The sequence below is a fragment of the Thermobia domestica genome, chromosome 7, assembly GCF_964235325.1.
Source record: "Thermobia domestica chromosome 7, izTheDome1.hap1.1, whole genome shotgun sequence".
Taxonomy (NCBI): Eukaryota; Metazoa; Arthropoda; class Insecta; order Zygentoma; family Lepismatidae; genus Thermobia; species Thermobia domestica.
Genome location: NC_137460.1, coordinates 75,824,978 through 75,843,183, shown reverse-complemented (window position 1 = coordinate 75,843,183; position 18,206 = coordinate 75,824,978). Strand labels below are relative to the sequence as shown.

The 18,206-nt window shown below is 37.2% G+C and overlaps 1 protein-coding gene across 7 annotated transcripts in view; it reads left to right on the top strand.

The window, feature by feature from the left end:
* Positions 1 to 18,206, top strand: part of LOC145690200 (uncharacterized) — a 104,648-nt gene that overhangs the window by 45,590 nt on the left and 40,852 nt on the right. The window contains exon 1 of one of the 7 annotated variants that reach the window (XM_081764861.1): positions 11,483 to 11,717. The exons of the other annotated variants lie outside the window; for them this stretch is intronic. The gene's annotated coding sequence lies outside the window, so the exon portion shown is untranslated. Of the gene's footprint in view, positions 1 to 11,482; positions 11,718 to 18,206 lie in introns of those variants that run through there. 7 annotated transcript variants of the gene reach the window in all.

Here is an 18,206-nt window from a genome sequence, read left to right as displayed (position 1 = left end):
TACCGCTTGCCTGCCTGATGTTAATAGATGTCGCTACCAATTTAAATCTGTTTGACGATTTAATTGCAACTTAAGAAACTTTATTTTTTGATTTGAGTTTAGCACCCTTTTCAGCAGCGAGGCTATATGAAATGTGAACCTACAGCTTAACGTAGAATCGGAACCACAGGAGCTCCCACCGGGAATCGAACCTGGGTCTTCCTCGGTAAAGAAATTAACGCAGATTTTCCGTGCGATCTGTGTAGGCCGAAGTTCAGTCTTCAGTAGAGACATGTATGCAGTCTCGTTCAAAACATCCTGGTCATCATTTCTCTTTAAAATAAACGGAAAATCTTAACCTTAAACCAAAATGGGCCTACTAATTGTTTCCTCATATTGTTGTGAAAGTACGGAGTTTTAAAGGAACGAGTATCCAGCTTTTTCCCTTGGAACAAGACCGTACTTTGAAAAAAAAGTATTCCAGTTTACGTCCCACGGTTATTCCGGCTAGGCTAAAGGAGACGGTGATGATGAGAAACGAATGAAATGGTGGAATGAAGAAAGTGGGAGGAAACGGGAGTACCCCGAGAAAACCCACGCACACGATTTTTGTCCACCACGAAGTTCACTTGGCGCGAGCTGGAATCGAACCGAGGAACCCATGCACCAGAAGCGAACACTTTACCACTGAGCCACCACGGCCCCAAGACTGTATTTTGAATTCTGCATTAAACTATAATTCTATACCTTACGTAGCGATACTGAAGTGATTCAACTTTTTAAAGAAAATAATAAAAATAACATGTTTTTAAATGTATACTCGACTTTGTTGGATATTTTTGACAGCTAGTAAGAAAACAATAAATTGAATGGAGCTTCTAAAGCATTGTATAAGGTGTCTTACTTGTAAATATTTCATTGTGTTAAGTTGGCCATTGGTGGAAATTGGTACTAGTATCGGTCAAAAGAATGTTTTTGATACTTATTGAAACATTTCTAGCAGTACTATTAAGATGGAGCTTTCCGTTTTGAGCAGACGGCGCGGCGGTTCGATATCTGGTAATCAGAATTCTATATTATTAAATATCACAAGTGGGTCACAGTGGTTCAGTTGTAGAGTGCTCACCTGTTGGGCTAGTGATCCGTGGCTCGATCTCCGTCCACACTAGTTTGTTTTGGGCAATATCGTGTCCGTAGGTTTTCTCGTTTCTTTGCCTATTCTCATTCCACCAGTTATTTCATACTCACTTGTATTAATTACCCGCTTCCTTTGGCGTAAAGGGTATAACCACGGATTTTTCCATTTCCTTCGACATTGTCATCCACTAATCATTACTAGTGTAGCCCACGAGACGGGAAATAATGTATGTTCAACAGCCTCTAAACTGTCGGCAGGCATGATTAAGGTGGATTCTGGGAATGTTTGTCATGGCATCCACAATGGCTACCCTGAGAGCCGCAACGGTGTTGTGTAGATGTCTATTAGAGACCCTCTTAACCTCGCCTCAGACGTAAAAGTACAAAGGATTGACGTTAGGGGAGCTGGGGTCACATGTTTGGGGTGATGTGGGTGTGAAAATTCGTGGCCAACCATTCTTGGGTTGAAGGCCGTATGGACGGGAGCGGAGTCCTGCTGAAAAACATATGGCCTGCCACATGCTATAGCAGTAATCCAGGGCTGCACAACCATCTTCAACACATCGGTGTAAGCAAAGGCGTTGACTCTTGCACCTTGACTAAAGAAATTTGGAGGCATCACGTCGCCCTCACTGTTCATGACCCCCAGAACCACCAACACAGCCACCGATCATTTCTGCGGTTCGCTTTCTGGTCCTGGACGAAGATTTTCTCATTCGAGAAGAACCAGAGCATTTCTGGCTGCTCGGGATGTTTCAGCTTGTTGAAAAGGCGCTTGGCGCGGGCCACTTTATTCTGCCTGGTTCTCGCGGACATGAGCTGGCCTTTCCGCATCACGTATGACTTATAACGGAGGTCTTCATACACCACACGTCGAATGGTGGCTTCGTCAACCTGCTTCTCTCTTACGAGTGTCCTCATGACTTCCTTGGGTCCGCTTCGACAAAAGCTTGGACGGAAGCGATGAATTCGGGCATCGTGATCTTGTCCGAGCGCTGACAATGTTTTCTGTGGAAAACTATTTCCATATTATCACTTGCGGTCTCCAGTTCTCTCCGAACTTTGAAGACGAATGACCGGACGACGTTCAGGAAGGCAGCGATCTTGGGATCGGCGTGTTCTGCAGTCAAGGAGACGATGATTGCATGCCTCTTCATTTTCTTGGTTAGCGTAAGGTTTGCCATGTTTATCTGCAACAACAACAACAACAACAACAAAGGAATTGTTACAATGACATACAGGGTACTGTGTCACTTATACTATGTGTTCTCAAATAGCTGCCGCACCCTGTATATAAATAACAGCTTAAATTATTTTTGTCACTGAAAAACAGGGGGAGGGGCTAGGCCCCGGCCAAGATCCGCCACTACACGAAGAGACACCTTAACTATTGGCAACAGGGAAAGCAAACGCTGGACCATCCTCTTGATTTTAGTGGTCTAGGGCAGGGGTTTTCAAACTGTGCGACGCGCCTAAGATTTTCAGGGGAGGCGCGAGGACTTTTTATAAAAGATCCTACAAAATAATATATTTATAATGCAACAGGGTTGGCTGGTTTAAACCAGCTGTTAAAAAAAAAAAAAAAAAAAAACTGGTTTCAACCAAAAAACGAAAAATATTCGTAAAAGTGTAAGTATTTGTAAAATCTTGATGAACACACATTTGTGGGTTATCATGTTTCACTCCCGTATATTATTCGTATTATATTCAGACTAAATTCCCCACTCATTACTCAAAAAGATTATACTACAAAATCAACTTTTTTTTTATATGTTTATGAATGTTTGTTTTGTGACTTTTTAATAGTTTGCTATTATTATTATGTAATTACAATCAAAGAAAAAATTCTAAATATTGTTTCGTTTCAATAATGTTTACTCTTGATAAAATGCATCGAAATGCCATACTTTGTGTGTGTGTGTGTGGGGGGGGGGGTCATACAAATCCCACGAGAGGCATTTAGTGAAATGAGAAGTATCTTTGGTATATATTTATGTATAAATGAGTCTGAGCCAAAGTGGACTCAAATAAATTCGTGTCTTTATTCACTTTTCTTACTGATATGCAAATTAAGTCGTTGTATTTCTTTAATTTGGACTAATAAAAGTCGTTGTTAACTAACTTGGACTAAATTAGTTGGTTTCACTTGTGCAGCTGTTTATCTTTTTGTCCTTCTGAAACGACTCTTGAAAATTACATTAACAAGTATGTAAAGATCCGTACAACATATTTTTATCAGGAGTCCTTCGTGAGTGAGTTGGCAGACGTATCGCATTTGTGGCCAATTAGTCCTAGTTTCGAGTTCAAATGGAGGACAGTTTCTCTCGGATGTAAGTCGAGAAGCGGTTTGGATTCCGCTTAAAGCTTATGTGACCCCTTCCAGCATAACCCGGTTGTTGCATAATAACACCAAGGTGAAACAAACTTATTTCTGTCCATATATGATATGAATACATAGAGCAAATTATTTAAACCAAAAAATCTGGTTTAACAAAAGAACCTGGTTTAAAAAAAAAGTTTTGGTTTTCTTAATAAAAACCATGGCTTTTGCCAAACCTGTAATTCAATACGCATACTAAAGTCTGCAAAGAAGAAAAATGCAATTACCACCTTTAGAAGATAAAAATAGAAGTAATAGAAAACCAAGAAGTAATAAATCACATAAAACGACTTAAAAACAAAAAAGCTCCTGGACCGGATGGAATAAAATCAGAAATTTTTAAACATAATGCTGACAAATGGGCACCATACCTAGCAAAACTTTTCAACTTGTGTTTTAAAAACGGACGAATTCCAAAAAGGTGGAAACAAGCAAATTTAATCATATTCAAAAAGTCAGATGACAAGAAAAATGACGATCCAAAATCTTATCGCCCTATCTGCTTATTAAATGTAATAAGTAAACTTTTCGAACGAACCATCATGGAAAGAATAAACAAAAACAGAATTTTAAATAATGACAAATTGCAGTATGGTTTCAGAAAAGGAAAAAGCACCGAAACAGCTGTAAAAAGACTAATTGACCTCATAGAAGGTAAACTGGAAAAGTACCAAGTTGTTTTATCTATGCCGACATTAATGGTGCTCTTGACAATCTATGGTGATCCGCACTTTTTAAAGAACTCAAAAAACTAAAAATTAGTAAAGCTCTTTACAAAATCATGCTGGATTGCTGTACTGATAGGATGATTACACTAAAATCTCCAGGAAAAGATATAACCACAATTAGCACCAAAGGATGCCCACAGGGTTCAATATGTGGACCTACAATGTGGGACATTACTTTCCAACCATGCTTAAGAAAACTAAACAATCTAAAAGAAACTTTGGCGTAGTGGGATATGCGGACGATTTAGCAATTGTGATGACAGCATCCTCAAGAAGACAAGTATAGCAAAAAGGAAATATAATATTAGAAAATCTAGAAAGATGGTGTATAGAAAATAAATTAACTCTATCGGTTAATAAAACGAAAATTACAGTATTTGGCCAAACTCTACAGAGAGAACGCATAATCAAAATTAGAGTTGAGTTGAGTTTAGCGTCCCTTTCCGCAGCGAGGCTATATGAGACGTGGACCTACTGATTAACGTGGAATCCGAACCACATGAGCTCCCACCGGGAATCGAATCCGGGTCTCCCACGTCAAAGCCGCGTACGCGAACCGCTTAGCCAGGAGGGAGCTCTAAAAACAAATCAAAATTAGGAACACTGAAATAGGAATTGTGAATGAATTCAAATATCTACATATATGGCTAGACAAACGGCTAAACTACGAAAAACAACTGAAACAACAGAGATGATAAAATAGCTAACAAACTCTTAACAGTTGCTATAAACAATTTTAAAATTGACAGAAAAATCTTTAAATTGTATAACAAAGCTATTCTAATGGCTATTGCACAATGTTGTGCCGGAATCTGAAGTCATAGATTGTTTCTAAACAAAAACCTAAGGCAAAAATTAATAAGAGTGCAGCGATTAATGCTAATTATAACCCATGGCATCAGAAAAACTATCTCTGCAGAAACAGTACAACTTTTGGCCAATGAAGAACCCATACACCTTCAGATATTAAGAAGATGTATTAAGACGTGGCTAAAGAATAATAAGAAACAAGGTATTGGAAATCACGGGAGAATTGCCAAGAACCGAAGACGACTTCAACAAATTGATTAAACGGAAGTGGAAAGATGAATGAAGGGACAAAGAACAAGAACCATTATCCGAAACTTAAAAATAAGAAAAGAAATGGGAACAATAAGCAGTGAATTAATAGAATACATCTCTGGACATGGGCCGTATAACTCTCATCTGAAAAAACTTCATATAATTAATTGCGATAAATGTACATGTAATGAAGTACAAATACCAGAACATGTCTTCTGGAATTGCAATAATTATATAACAAATAACAAAATAAGAGAAATAAGAGACCAATTAAAAAGGGACAATATACAAACTATAATAAACGATAAAATGAAATTAGAAAAATTACAATTTGTTGTAAGACATGTATCAAGGAACTTGTGGAAGGAAAGAAAGGATGAAAGCAGAGGTAAAAGTGGATCTGAAAAGATAGGGGGACGCATGACGTCACGCCGTCTCTCGTGCCTATCTTTGCCCATTGTAATTTTGTTAGAAAGTGGGAGGACGGCGTCCCCACGCGTTCCCCCGCACTTTTACCCTTGGATGAAAGAAGAAGAAATTAACAAGACCCACACACTACATTACATTGTAAATATAAAAAATAAAGAATTAGAATAAAATTAAATCAAACATAAAAAACTAAGTTTCTGATGACAATTCCAGAACTTAAAACCTCACATTCTTTCTTTGTGTTTGTGTATAGTGCCTTGTTTAGTGTTTTGCTAGTAGTGGCAGGATTTTAAAATATAACAAGTGTTTTAAAAGGAAGAGAGAAGAGAGAAAATATTTCTTCTAGGAATAAATTCGTGCGGTTTTACAAGAGATGGCGTAACTAGCTTATTGTCCAATAGTTTCGTTGGTCTAAAGATGCGTTGAAAACTACTGTCATTGCGCATCTTGTTTAGTATATGAGTTGGTTGAAGCGGAAACATTTTTAATTCAACTGAAAATGACGCATTTTGTGCCTGATAAAGTGTTTTTGCGGGGAGTTCTTCTTCATTACTTTAACATGAAGAAACGTGCTACCGAAAGTCATCGTATTTTGATGGAAGTGTATGGTGACTATGCTCTATCTGAGCGAATGTGTCAGAAGTGGTTTGCACGGTTTAAAAGTGGTGATTTCGACTTGGAAGACCAGGAGCGACCTGGACAGTCAAAAAAATTGAAGATGAAGAATTGAGAGTATTGCCCGATCAGGATTCGTGTCAAACGCAGGACAAACTTGCAGAAGCATTAGGAGTTGAGCAAACAACAGTTTCCCAACGCCTCAAAGCCATGGGAATGATTAAAAAGATGTCACATTGGGTTCCACAAGAATTGAGAGACGTTGAAAGAAGAAAAACCGTTTGCGAATTGCTGCTTCAAAGACAGAAAAGATTTTTGCATCGAATTGTTACCGGTGATGAGAAGTGGATTCATTACGAGAATCCTAACCGAAAAAAGACCTGGGTGAAGCCAGATGAACCAGATCCATCACAATCGAAACGAGATATTCACTTTGCAAAGGTTATGCTGTGTATATGGTGGGATATGAAAGGTGTGGTGTACTATGAACTTCTAAAACCTGGTGAAACTATTAATGGACAGCGTTATCGACAACAATTAATGCGTTTGAAGCAAGCTGTGGCCCGAAAACGACCAGAATGGAATAACAGACATAATAAACTTATTTTTCAACATGAGAACGCTCGACCGTGTGTCGCAAAACCGGTCAAAACCTATTTGGAAAATGTCGGATGGGAAGTGTTACCCTACCCGCCGTATTCACCAGACATTGCTCAGTCTGACTACTACTTGTTCGATTGCATGAATAACGATTTGATTGGACAGTGGTTCACTTCTTCAGAAAAATATCGAAAAATGCATCTCTGATTGGATTGCTTCAAAAGATGAGGAATTCTTTCGACACGGAATCCGTAAATTCCCTGAAAGATGGAAGAAAGTAGTGACTAGCGATGGACAATATTTTTGTTAACGCATTCATTTATATTTGTTTTTGAAATAAAGCTTCAGTTTTTGATTAAAAACCGCACGAATTAATTCCTAGACCAAATAAGATGATTTTAGAAAGCTAATGAGAGGAATTCAGATAGACCAAAACAGATCTGATCATGTTTTCCAGAACAAACAACTAACGAAAAGTTGGAAATCTGGAAGTCCGATTTCCTTTCAAAGAACTGGTTTTAAATTATTTACTAATTCTTTCTTTTCTCTTTTCAGCTTATACCTTTACAGGTAGGGGTGTTCGGAATTCGATTTCGTATTCCGGAATTCGGAATTCATCTAATTCCGGAATGTTCCGGAATTTCGGAATTCCGGAATGTTCCGAAATTCCGGAACGTTTCGAAATTCCGGAACGTTTCGAAGTTCCGGAATGTTCCGCAAATTCCGTAACATTCCAAAAGTTTGGAATTGTGGAATGCTCAAAAGTATGAATTTCGGAACTGTTTTCAAGACTGAAATTTTGAAGCTCACTGTTGATTCTGGAATCGTAATATTAATATTAGTTCGAAGTTTGAATATAAAAGTTCGAAACAGTCCTGAGGCAATGGTTCTCAAACATTATTACAAGGCTTTAATCTCACAAATTTACTCGCAAATACTTTCTCGTTTTCACTTTGGTATCCATGGAATATAGTAGCAACATGTCTTAAACAGTTATGCATTCTCGTATTTACAATTATTGGAATAAAGTACAGCATTTTATCTTTATCTTTTACATTTTTTTCAATCATTGCCATTTTGTATTTTGAAGTACCAACAAGGAAACAATTTACATGTTTGGCATTTTAATTCCAAAATATTTGTTTTACTATTAAGCAAACAATACAAGAGCACACGAAACATTTGTAGTCATGTCATTTGGAATTATATTATTGAACTTTTAATCTAAAGTACAAGGAATACACATGAGTAATACATAATTGTGAAAATTTTGACAACTGAAACCCTGAAATGGTATAACTGATGCTACCTGAGACGTCACCAAATAATGCAACAAAATTGTAAATGTAAATTACTATTGAAAGAAAAAGCAAAATTTCTGTGCTACAAAATAATACTGTTAGAGAACAATGATGTGGATAAAATATTATAAGAGCATGTATTAAATGTCAATTTTCATATAAATGCCCAGATATTTTTTTTTTAAATTAGGGGAAAGTAGACTTTAGACGATATTAGACAAGGCAATTATGTATGCAAAATTAGGAGACATGCATTCAAATTATTTCCTGTAATAAAAATTAGAATTCAACTTTCCATGGTAGATTGAACATGTTTTATCTCCGAACAAGGTGAAATACATGCAATTTACTATGGAAAGTTGAATGTTAATTATTATTACACGAAATAATTTGAACGCATGACTCTTAGCATGCAATATTGCATAGAAAATTGCATCGCATAAAATGGGCTTTAGGGACTTTTAGCTCAACAAACTTCTTTTATCTCATTGATCTTTTTTTATCTGATTTATTTGAGAAATCAGGAGAAAGAAAGTTTTCGCCAACTTTTCTACTTAAGGAAAGTAAGAAATCAATTTTTGTAAAGATCAATTTACGCGAAGTACGAATAGTTTTTGATACAAATTAATTATTTCGTAAGAGCGAAATATGAACATTAGGCTAATACTTTTAATGTGAATATTAACATTTACGAAATGATTTCTTTCATTTTTAACTTTTACCATCGCTACTCACAATTTCGGGTATACTAATTGAACATTTACCTTTCTTGTTGTTAGTTAATCATTGGTGCAGACCCTTTCATCTGAATGCATAACTACCCTTCATATTGCAGCTTTGTATGAAAATGTACATATTCTGTTGGCTTGTATCAATGTAATTGTTTAAAGAAAGTAACATGCTTTTACATCAGAATTTCACAACATTGATAATATATTGGTGATTAATACAATTTCTCAACAAACCAATTTTAAATGTTTTTCACTCACACAATTCATTTATCACCTTGCATAAAATTTTGATTAGTAGAGTTAGAACTAATCTTCATACGTAGGTTCCAATGCTTAGTATTTAACTGATAGACACCTTTATTTAGTTAGTTATTCAAATAAGTGTCGCAGGACAAGAAAAGAGTAGCGCGTACATGTGAATAATTATAAGATATTATGTAAAGTTTGCACCTCTATTCGATTTACTCTCGTTGTACATTTTGACAAGTTATGCAAATAATGCTTGATAAAGCTTTCATTAAAAAAAAAAAAAAACAAAAAAAAAACAAAAAAAAAAAAAAAAAACAGCAGTAGCATCATGATTATAGAAGTTACAAAAAACATTAAACAGTAATCCCTTGTTCTAAGAAATTTTTTGCTGTTTGCAGCATGCAGTATACTAAATACAATACAAGCGATGCATTAATAATTTTAGCTTTGCGTGATTTGAACCTGAAATATGAAATACTGATTCTAGTTTCCAAAAAGTTCATGTAACATCAATAATGCATATTTTTACATAATACGGACAGCAGCATAATAATTGTACATTTTTATTTCAGACTATCCTATCCCTTTAATTACTGAAAATCGTATTTTCTTTTAAATGATTCTCTGCCCCTCCTTCAGATACTTATACTTAACAATGGCCATACATCAAAAGATATGCAGTTCAATTTCTTGTTAGGGTTGCCTCGTATAAATGGAAAAGGTACAGTCGGTATTCATTTAAAAAAGAATATACAAAGTGGTTTATAAAAAAGGTGTTTCTCGGAAGATAAACCAAACTAAAGGGAAGAACTAGCTCGAATTTCTATGTTCCGATTTCTGCAACAAAATCACGGAATTTACACTGAATCACTTATGATTGAGACTTTATGGATAACCAGAGTTTCAAATCTTATGCGCAATCGTTCACAGTGAACGGATCTAGAGAATGAAACAAACCAGTTGCCGTGGACCAAAACTCCTTCCTTCAGCACAGCGGAATCAATATCCAGTTTCAAAGCTAAGCTTTGCGCACACCTCTCATTTCGGGGTAACAGCAAAAATTATTTTTTCAATAAAAAGTTCCGGAACGTTTCGAAATCCCGGAATGTTCCGAAATTCCGGAATGTTTCGAAATTCCGGAACGTTTCGAAATTCCGGAATGTTTCGAAATTCCGGAATGTTCCGAAATTCCGGAATTCCGGAACGTCTTGAAACTGTGTTCCGATTCCGGAATTAGAATTTCCGTTCCGAAAAATTCCGGAATTCCGGAATTAGGAACAGCCCTATTTACAGGTTATGCAAAGTGTTTCCTGCTCATGTATATGTATGTATGTGTGTGTGTATGTATACCTTTGTGTATCTTTTCAATTTTTTTAAAAAAGGGAAATAAAAACAATAAGAAGGAAAGAAGAAAGTTAAAGAATAGGGCATGATTTAATTTTTTTTAGGTATCATGCCAATAAAAGGTAAGCCTCGCCTCACCCTAGCTGAGGCCAATCACAAAAAGAGGAGAGAAATCATACGAAAAAAAGTACATAAGCCATTTACATTTAAATACATGGTCAGCGTACGCATGAGCAATAAATGCGCTTTGCGATCGCCTCAAATAGCCGGGTACTAAATGTAGATGGCTAATCACAAACGCGAAAGCAATAAAAACGCGGAGAAAACGTTAGCTCGAGCGTATTTGGTGCGTTTCGGAACAATAGACCGCCTGCTGTTTAAAAGATTTTAAAAGGAAGGAAAAAAGAGGAAATACTTGTTGCTAGGCAAGGGGATTGTAGCGAGAAACAGCTGCTTGGAAGATGGTTTGTGCAGAGTATTGGAACTCTACTATTACACACCTGGACCTGGCAAAAAGACCCGGAAACCCTGACTGGCTCACAGTATGATTTACAACTCTGGTGAAAGTAAAATTACTGAATAGCCACCTTGGCCGCGTTTGCTACAGGGGGTAACGCATCAAAAACGCTTTCTCAAATACCCTAACCCTTATGTTTAGCAGTTTTACTTTCCCTACTTGTGGTAGCAGGATCAAACCCTGCTTGGAGTACATACAAGACGACATTATATATATATATATATATATATATATATATATATATAATATGATGTTTAGATCATCCTACTTTAATAATAGACTCCATTGTTCATAGCCAGAGTGCTGCAGAAGGACGCAAAGGAGAGAACAGACATACCAAGTTGATTGATTAGCTGTGTTTGCGTAATCTCACTACACCGGTGGACGTTGTGTGTGCATAACTTACTTATATGTGCTCTCTTTAGCCAGCGAACTGGTAGTTCTTCAGAGTGTACTTTGGTTCTTCCTGTTACACTTGATTGTGCAATTGCTGTTGAGTTAACGTCTCCTGTCACGGTGATAACACGTTGTAGCTACTACCATGGTTGTCAAATGGAAATAGCTGTTTGATTATACAGAAGCATTTTACGGTTACATTAGGGTGACCAGACATACTCTTTTTAAGAGTATTATACTCTTTTCGAGGTTCATATACTCTATACTCTTTTTTCTTCCCAAAAATATCGAATTATACTCTTTTATGGCATTTTCAATTTCATTTAACGTTTAATGCATTTTCCCATTGAAAATAGCATTTTTTTTTTCTGTAAAAACTTCGACGTTGACAGCACTGTTTAGTCCTTCGTAGTAGCAGACCCGCTGCACTGTGCTGCGTTTCTCGTCCTCGTTGCATTGTAGGGTTCCTAGATTTTCTTTTTGCAAAAGAAAAAAATAATATAACTAAACTGTTTTTATTAGTTAGTACTAAAACTATAATAAAGACGGCAAAATTAAAGTGATTGATTTATCCAAACTTTCAACGTTTTAATTATTAAATTGTTAATTAAATTGATTGAGTACCTGGAATGATTTATATTTTCGGAATTTATATCTGGTATTCGTACAGTTCATGGCACAGGATTTTGTTTTCCCTTCAAAGTGAGTCAGTTTTTGGTAGTGGGAATCGCGCAGTGATTATTATTCTAATTAACGTGCGTACGTACACTCAATCAATTACATTATTCGAGGATTGGAAGGATTTATTTTATTAACAATGTCGCGAGGAAAATGTCAGTATAATCAAGCGTTTGAAATAAGCTATCCTTGCATTAAAAGGGTCCGCAGTAACGATGTTTACAAAGCATAGTGCACGGTATGTAAGGAGTAGTTCTCTTTAAAAAAAAAAAAAAGTAAATGTGATATAAACAACATATAAAATCTAAGTCGCACACTGAATGCTAATCAACTTCCGAAGCAGATAAGTTGGATGGTTTTTTCACCACAGAATCTTCAGAAGAGCTAGATTTAATTCGACTAGAACTTGTGTGGTCATACCATAATGTTAAACATAACCACTCTTTTAGAAGCATGGACTGCACTAGCAAACTTTTGAAATCAACAGTGAATAAAAAATTTGCATGTGCGAGAACGAAAACGGAGGCTTTGTTAACAAATGTGGTGGGAGTGTGGTCAGAAAATATTTTAAGTAATAGTGTTAAAAAGGCTCTTTCGTTGTTGTTGCTTGTGATGCTTCCAATCGTAAAGCAACCAAACTCATGCCTGTTTTAGTGCGGTACTGTGAAGTAGATACTGATATTAATGTAAAAACATGTCTTCTAGAAATTCATAGCATGTCAAATGAAACCTCGGAAACTGTGTCGAACGTATTAATGGGTACATTACGTCAGTTTTGTTTGGAAAATAAGGTCATCGATTTTGTAGCTGATAATGCACCAGTAAATTTTGGAAGCATAGAAAATAAAACAACAGGAAACGTGTATAGCGAACTAGAGTGCAGGTTGAAGAAAAATGTTTTGCCTATCGGGTGTGGGGCTCATATTCTTCACAATGGAAATTCTGTGGCGTGTTCGAGAGTAATACCGATCGATGTTTGGAATTTGGTTTTTAAAATATACAACCATTTCAGTATTTTTACTGTAAGGACAGAAAATTTGAAAAACTTTTGTGAGTTCATTGGCTATCATTATGAGAGTCTTTTGTATCACTCAAAGACGAGATTCTTGTCTCTGCTTCTGTGTGTATAAAAAATTATACGTCAGTATGAACCACTTAAGGGGTACTTTTTGAGTGATGAAAATGCTCCAATAGCTATAGTCAATTTCTTTCGAAACGAAACAAGTGAGTTGTGGCTGTATTTTCTGCATGCTCAGCTAATCTTGTTCAGTGAAACAATTACAAAAATTGAAAGGGAGGATATAACAGCGACTGAAGTTTCTGTTGAATATTTTGAACTTCTGAGGAAATACAAAGATAGAATTGAACAAAACTTTTTTTCTGTTTTCTGCTAGAAATTTACTTACGAAACTTGTAAAAGAAGGGAATATAAAAGAGGAATATGTCTACTCAGTGTCAAGAAGATTTTACTTTGAAGTGATAATATACTTAGAGATGTGGTCACAACGTTTTTTCGGAGAAGTAAACAAGATGAAATATTTACTACCTGACACATCAGTTATCTATGAAGAATTTCAGGAGTCGTTTGCATATTTCTATGAGCAGGTAAAACATGTAGACAGTTCGTTGGAATTCAGTGATAATGATATTTTTGACACTTACTGTGCAATATCCAGATGTGTTCAAGAACACCTTGAACAATGGGGAGAGAAAAGAGAGACAATGATGGGCAAATGGAAAATAGTGTACTAAGATTTAGTGCGGGATGGGTCAAATTAAAAAGTGATTGTGCCACTCGTGCAATTCTTGTTTACTTTACCGGACACTAATGTTAATTGTGAGAGGCTCTTCAGTGCTACTAACACTTACTGGAGCGAGGAAAAAAGTCAACTCACAGTGTCGACACTGGAACAAGTGATGAAAGTGAAGTTCAATGTAAGCATGACATGTGAAGAGTTCAGACTGGCAATAAAGGATGACATTAACTTACTCAAGAAAGCAAGATCGTCGCAGAAGTATGAATGATAATGAAGTATTTAACTCATTTGCATGCGCATTGGATAAAATACTGTAATTCATCTTGTCTTTATACTTACTGTCAATTTGTTTTTTTGGATATACTCTTTTGGATTTAAAAAAATCTGGTCACCCTAGTTACATGTTAGAAAATTAGTGGTTAATTAATGTGTAAAAATTGTAATCCTAGTGTAATTTTTTCGTTGGATATGTATTCTTTATAACCAGGAATAGTCTCATCAGAGTTGCATTACTAGTGAATTATCCATTCATAATAATAGTGTATTATACGTAAACTTTAATTTTATGTCAACATTAAGGACAGATTGGGATTGTAAACGCTCACTTTATAAACGACCATAACTCAGCTCAAACTCAGTGTAAAAACCGAGTTAACTCTAGCTCAATTTTTAATTGAGCTGCTGTCAACTTCACGCTCAACATAAGAACACGAAGGCGCATGGTGGCTCAATGGTATAGCGCTTACCTCTAGTGCATGGCGTCGTCCCTGGTTCTGTCCCTGACAATGTAAATTTGTGGTGGACAACATAGTTTCCATGGGTTTTCTCAGGGTACTCCCGTTTCCTCCCACTTTCTCATTCCACCAATTCTTCCATCATCATTCACTTGCTTTAATCATTGTCTCCCTTAACTAGCGGGCGTAATCGTGGGACAGTAAACTCAAAGATTTCATTTTCATTTCATAAGGAAAACACATACTAATTTAATAACCAAAAATATTCACAATGTGCAGATTGAGAGCGGTCTGGCATGCAACTGGAAATATTAGGGTAAATTAGGCCTATATTACTTTACAAAGAGAGAATGGTGTCTAAGGAACTCATTTAGAATGATGTCTAAGGAACTCACGTTGTACTTTTTGTGATGGGAGTCGTGTGGCAATTAGTGACTTTGCAGACGTTAACATAAACTTCTATACTTTAGGAGGATTATTTAAAAACATTGCAACAAACTTTTTTTTTTTTTTTCAGCAGTTTCTCTTCAATTTTCTTTTCGAGCATAAAAAGTCTTAATTGAACCCTACTTGGTGAAAATTACTCTTTAAGTTTATTAACGGAATTTAACAAATTCCACTTTCAGAGTTGAAGTTTATAATGAACGCTGAAATTTCAAAGTTGATATTTGTTTTTATTATAATTACATTATTATTATTATTATTATTATTATTATTATTATTATTATTATTATTATTATTATTATTATTATTATTATTAAGAATTCTGCCTTTCTGCAGGTTCTGGGACTGAAGAGATTTTCAAATTTTAGATTTAGGCCTGGAAATGTTTCTTCCACCTTTTTCGATCTTCAGCTTCCTCTTTTAACTCCCAATATTTTCTTCTGTTCCTCAAATCATCGATCAGTTGTGTTCTTCTTCCTATTCCTCGCTGTCCTTTAATCTGAAGAAGACAATTTCTTCGCAAGATGTATCCAATCAAATTGGCCTTCCTATGAAGGATGCTGGGTAGAAGTGTCCTCTTCTCCCCTATCCGTTTTAAACCATCTTCGTTTGTAGCTCTCTCTGTCCATTTTATCTTCTCCATCTTCCTCCAACACCATATTTCGAAGCTCCCTTAATGTTTCTTCTCTAATTTCCGTAATGTCCAAGTCTCTGAACCATACATTCCACTGCTGCAGATATAGCACTTGACCAACTTCTTTCCAAGTCCAATATTTAGCCTGCTAGTTAAGAGTATAATTACATATCGTACTATAATTACTATAGCTAGAATAACAACACTGATACGTGCTTTGTACAATTTATATATATATACAGGGTGTGATTGAAAAGTACCGGAACTTTTCCCGCCGCGCGGCTCCCTGGTGTTCGAAAAATGTGAGGGGTGGGGGGAAATGCATCGCTGTCCGCGCGAACGTCGTTTTGGTCGTCGGTCACGTTTTTTGAGCGCCGAAAATGGAGTCAAAGGTTGACCAACGCTACGCCATCAAGTTCACCGAGGGGTCGTACTCGTAGCACCATGTTTCATCATCACTGATCACACTGTCTAATAACTCTTCGTCGGCTTCCACACAATCCAGCACTTCACGACTCATTTTCACTCGCAGTTCTTTTTGCTCCTCGGTCAACACCTTGGGGACCAGTTTGGCGCACACCTTCCGCATGTTCAATTCTTCAGTCACAATTTTTTGCACTGCACAGTATGTCAAATTAAGTTCTTCGCTGATCTCCCGGAGGGTTGTGCGTCGGTCCAGGTTCAGGTATTCGCGAACTCGGTCGACGTTTTCATCGGTTTTCGACGTCGATGGCCTCCCAGAGCGTGGTTCGTCATCGGCGTCCTCCCGGCCTTCCCTGAAGGCCTTGTGCCACTCAAAGATCCGAGTACGGGACATCACATCTTCCCCAAAGGCTTCCTTGAGCAGGTCCTGGGTCTCGATGAACGTCTTTTTTAGTTTGACACAAAACTTGATGGCGTAGCGTTGGTCAATCTTTGACTCCATTTTCGGCGCTCAAAAAACGTGACCGACGACCAAAACGACGTTCGCGCGGACAGCGATGCTTTCTCAACCGCTGCTCGCAGCGCACTGGGCCAAGTTCCGCTTGAAAGAGGAAGGTCCCGCGTACATTTTCCCCCACCCCTCATATTTTTCGAACGCCAGGGAGCCGCGCGGCGGGAAAAGTTCCGGTACTTTTCAATCACCCTGTATATATATATATATATATATATATATATATATATATATATATTGTACAAAGCACGTATCAGTGTTGTTATTCTAGCTATAGTAATTATAGTACGATATGTAATTATACTCTTAACTAGCAGGCTAAATATTGGACTTGGAAAGAAGTTGGTCAAGTGCTATATCTGGAGCACTGGAATGTATGGTTCAGAGACTTGAACATTACGGAAATTAGAGAAGAAACATTAAGGGAGCTTCGAAATATGGTGTTGGAGGAAGATGGAGAAGATAAAATGGACAGAGAGAGCTACAAACGAAGATGGTTTAAAACGGATAGGAAATAAGAGGACACTTCTACCCAGCATCCTTCATAGGAAGGCCAATTTGATTGGATACATCTTGTTTTCGCGGTACAACGTGGTTAATGTGTTCCACGAAAAGGAAAGGATAGTGAAACCAGCATCAAACCAAACCACAAGAAGTGGGGCAGCCTCGCCTCATTAAAAATGTCGGTCGCCGTAGACTCGAAGTTGGTGCAACAAGATAGAACAAAAACTGTGGCACAATTAATAGCAGATTTTAACAGACTTTAGCAGTGGATAAAGCACGAGTGTATCTGAGCATGCATTCATCATGTATTGTTAGATATGGCGCTCCGCCTCTGATGTCCCACACGTATACCAGTGTAAACCACACAATATAATCGATAACGGGAGGAGGGGCACGATGGCTCAGTGGTAGAGCGCTTACCTCTAGTGCGTGGAGTTTCTGGTTTGATCTCCGGCCAGGTATGTTTGTGGTGGACAATATCGTGTCCATAGGTTTTCCTCGGGATACTCCCGTTTCCTCCACATTCTCATTCCCCAATTCTTCCATCATCATTCTCTTGCTTTAATCATTATCTCCCTTAGCCTAACGGGCATACTTGGAATGGGTACGTGCCAATCGTCATTGGACAGCAGAGCAATGGTGCAACATTGTGTGGTCCGATGAATCATGGTAGTGCCTTCATGACGTCAATGACCAGATCAGAATCCGTCGTCTTCCAGGGAAACAACTGCTCTAAATGTTTAGAGTAGATGACGACAGGCTAGTGGTGGCTCCAGAGGAACCTTCACCTTTTTATCCATGGGCTTTTTATCCTGTGGAGGGCACCATGATGCCTCTTAGATATCAGCAGCTCATTGCTTATTACGTACACCCATTCATGTCGGACATATTTCCAACTGGAACGCGTATTTATACCGTTAGAGAGCATTGCAGATTCAACTGTCTGATTATGATGTTGATAATTAGCTAACTCTTTGTTTATATACATCTATCACTTTTTTGGGAACCGCCTACTTTACTCTCTAACGCACCAAGAGCGGCTGACAAGCTGGT